Raw genomic sequence first — 4033 nt, 5'->3', positions numbered from 1 at the left:
ACAGACCCCACTAGTGCCAAACTAATGGGCCTCAGGTGACCCCAGAGTTATCAGTTACCAGTGCCACGGAGGTAACAGCAGCCTCCCTCTTCAGCTGACTTGCGGACACATCCGGCTTCGCTGACGTAGAGGGCTTCCCTACACGCTGTAATTCTGTGGAGTGCCTGTGCTGCCTAGCAGGCGACCTGCTGCCCTCATGCACGGAGGAGGCCTGTTCCAGTCCCAAAATCTCAAAGACTGAGTCCAAAGAACGAACCTGGATCAGCTTGCCATTGAACTTGAAGATAAGCCTAAACGGGTGGCCCCATAAGTAGGGGATGCCTTGTTCTCGCAAATGAGTGGTGATGGGTTTAAAGTCCCTACGTTTGACAAGGGTGGAGGCCGCCAGATCCTGGTAAAGCGTTGGGTTGTGGTCCAGGAACTGTATGGGGTTGAGATCCCGGGCTCTCAGGAGGATCTTTTCCTTGAGCTGAAAGTCATGGACACATACTAAAATGTCCGGGGGAGGAGCTCTGGCACCACACGGAAGGCCAACACGGTGGACCCGATCCATCTGGATGTCCTGGACCTCCTCCTCACCTAGGACTGCCGAAAAAGGGCCTCCACGTACTCACGCAGGTTGTCACCCTCGCCCTTCCACGGGTCCGCCCTGATTCTAATATTGTTCCGCCGGGACCGGTTCTCTAAATCCTCAGCGTGCGCCTGAAGGTCTAGATTCTGTTCCGTGAGGCAAAGAACATCTTGCTGAAGTTGGTGGATGTCCTCTGCGGTCCCCAGGTCATGCTCCTCCAACGTCGCCACTCGCTCACCGACAGCATCCACATCGCGTCGCATCTCACACAAATCTGAGGCTCCAAGATATCTTCTTTTGTGGCGCAGAAGAGTTCCAACATAAAGGCCTTGGTTGCCGGCGCCTCATTATCCTCAGAGCGCGGTGGTTTGACAGCAGATGAAGAGGCAGCCTGCTTCGAGGGCACTCACCCCCGTGGCAGCTCCACAGGCCTCACCAACGCCACCTGCTAGGTTGGGTTTGCCGCCGCACTCACCAGGCCCCGCCTCGCCGCCAGCAGGCACGGGGCCCCACTGAAGCGGCTCAGTCACCAGCAGCCCCGCCAGGGGTGGAGAGACAGGAGGGCAGGTCACACACTCCTGCTAGGCCCCTCGGCCGTCCGCCACCACGAGGACCGAGGCGGCGGCCTCAGCTCACCAGCCTCCTCCTCACGCCGGCGCCCACCTCTCGGCCCTTGGACCCCCGCGGCCAGCACAGATGGGCACTAGTAGGGGCTAAGTACAAAGCGATGCACGAGCGGCGCCGGAGGGACTTCAAAACAGGTCCTTTTTATCCGCCGCCATCTTAGCCACGCACCCTCACCGCTTTTTTAGGTCATCAATGCTGCGGTGGGTGACACCCACAGCATTCACCTTGGTCTTTATGTGCATCCATATCCTTCTTTGTTCAGCCTAGGCACTTTGAGTGACATTTTCCCAAAGAGCTTGTCATGGCTCTTGCAGACCTCCTCAATGAGATTCTTTGGTTCTCTCTCACTGAATTTCATCTTCCTCTTTCTGGGTGTGGCACTATCATCTGATGCTGTTTTGTCCATCCTGGGGCACAGAAATCTGCAGGAAACATAGAAACATACTTGGGTGTGTTTTAGCTCAACTCCAGTACTCTTCCTCCTCCTCTGACCTCCTCTGGGCACTGAATGAAGCATGGGCCGGATGACTTTCTGGTTGTGATGTCATCAGCATGCTTCCAGTGCGACACGCTTTTTGCGGAATCGCAATAGCCATTTCGCTATTTGCGATTTTTCTAAAAGCGATATCACGAATAGTATTTTTCTGTTTTAGCCCATCGCAATTGGGATCTCGCTAATCATTTTTGCCATTATTAACGAATCTATATTTTTTCGTGGATGGCTTCATGCATTATCGATAGCAATTTCTAAATTACGATTCCTTATTTTTTGCAATTTAGAAATCGCTATTTTACAGTTTGATGCATGTGCCTGTACTTGCTTTTTATTCACACCCCTACACTGGCCTGGTGTACGGCGGGCCAGCCCACTCCGCTCACGCTTACAGTGGGGGACATAACATGCTACATTTCCGCGATCTTCCCCACTGGCTAGGGTGACATGGTTGCATCGACTGTCCACTACACTCCAAACACCAGCAGTGTATGTCGACATGAATATGGTTAAAAAAGAGAAAGAGAGTACCCTTCTAGTCATACCCACAGGAACAGGGTAATAAATGCAAAAAAGAATTGAATGTTCCCTGGGTTTTTGATTTCAATGGGGAACCAAGTCATTCGCTCATCACAACATGTTTCCATTTAGCCTATTCAACAATTATATGCTATAGTAGAACCACAAAGACATAAACTATTTCATGTACAAAAACATCAGAATTTTTATTATAAAAAGATTTTGTTTAAAAAAGTATTTGATACATTATAAGACATGAATTCATCACAATTGGTTAAAAACAATATCTGTCTATTCAGGGGTACCTAGATTTCGGTGTTTTTTGGTCAAATTTATAGACACAAGAGTACAGAGGTCAACACACTTTCAAAGACATCAATTGCAGTAGCAAATAACAATAATAAAATGTACAAAATCAATACATCCCAACGGGGTAGTCGACGCGTTTCGGTGGTTGTGGCAATATGCCCCACCTTCCTCAGGACAATTCTGATGTACACATATATCTGTAAACAGAAAATACCAATGTAAGAGTACATTCACAGTATGTTAAACAACTTTATCTCTTTTTTATCACTTTTTTTATCACTCTTTTCTGTGCTTGTACATCGTTATTTGTGGTCCTACTATGCAATTACAACACTATGGTGACCCTTGGAACCAACCCCCTTAATGATCAATATGGACTTGGATATAGAGGCTCATATAACCATGCATACATTCATTTCCCTTAACTTCAATACCACGCAATCAATGAGATTGCATACCTCTAAAAATATCCCTTTCTGCTCAGGACATTTGATTGAAGTAAAACTTCTTTGGCGGCTTATTGAAGTCTCGCTCTACCAACAAAAAAAGGTTTTTGTTAGCTGGATCATTAATCTAGGTGTCAGATTTTAGGCATACTATGATCACCCAAACTCATACCTTTTGTGTTTAAGCAAGGCACTTAATATTGCTCGCAGTGTATATTCTTTTCCATTTCTCTGGCAGTTATGTTCAATTCTGCCCTGTAGGGAAGCAGTTAATAACATATTGAGTTCCCCCTCCTTACTTTCATTGTGAGTTATTCTGACTAGGTAATCCTGTCTTATTACACACCTTAGTTAGGGTAATCAGACGTTTATATCGGTGTAGGCTTCTATTAGGTTGTCTCAGTGATTTGGATGTATTTAATCTGGAAGAATTAGAATAGTTCCTTTTAGTTGCATGATTCCATTATTTTTCAACCCATTAGCCGCAAAAAACCTCGCTCACCTATTTTCCTTGAGGTCTTTCTGGTATGGTTGTTCCCAGTTTACCGTTTTTATATTTTGAAATTTTGCTGATTCCAACTCTAGAAAAAGCATGAATGTACATTGATCAATTCCCTTTCTAGGTTATAAAAACATTTTTTACAATTCCATATTCGTTATGGCTCTCACCTTATAGGATTGGATATAAGTTCCTGATATGGTTAAACCCTCGTTACTCCTGTAGTGATATGGACTTCCTTCAATTGTCCTTCTTGCAGGGGGCTCTATGGGAAAATATCATGATATTACCCCCTTTGTATATTGTGAACATGGTGCATAATCTCTTATTCAAAATGAAACCTTCTTTGTGGTCTGCATACTGCAGTCTGGCTAGCGGATCCACGCCACACTTGGCATTGTGTACATTCTCATTCATGGGTCACTTGCCTCCTTCGCACATGCCTGGTTCCCAACTCTCCCCACATTCTGCTATTATGTGGCTGAGGTGCCATGCTGTTGATGGCTCATGTACATGACTAGCTCAGGTTACCGCTGTAAGTTGTGCTGTCATGTCTCGTGGGTGGGCAT

General features: G+C 46.3%; 1 long non-coding RNA gene across 1 annotated transcript; it reads right to left on the bottom strand.

The window, feature by feature from the left end:
- Nucleotides 1-3002: 3002 nt before the first annotated feature.
- LOC147733381 (uncharacterized) lies at nt 3003-3389 on the bottom strand. Its single transcript, XR_015308724.1, has 3 exons — nt 3312-3389; nt 3138-3220; nt 3003-3052 (listed from the first exon to the last, which is right to left on the bottom strand). It is a non-coding gene; the product is annotated as an uncharacterized LOC147733381 (long non-coding RNA).
- Between the last annotated feature and the right edge of the window lie 644 nt (nt 3390-4033).

The sequence above is a fragment of the Lissotriton vulgaris genome, chromosome 2_1 (assembly GCF_964263255.1).
Source record: "Lissotriton vulgaris chromosome 2_1, aLisVul1.2, whole genome shotgun sequence".
In the NCBI taxonomy this organism is placed as follows: domain Eukaryota; kingdom Metazoa; phylum Chordata; class Amphibia; order Caudata; family Salamandridae; genus Lissotriton; species Lissotriton vulgaris.
This window is presented reverse-complemented; position numbering and strand designations above follow the sequence as displayed.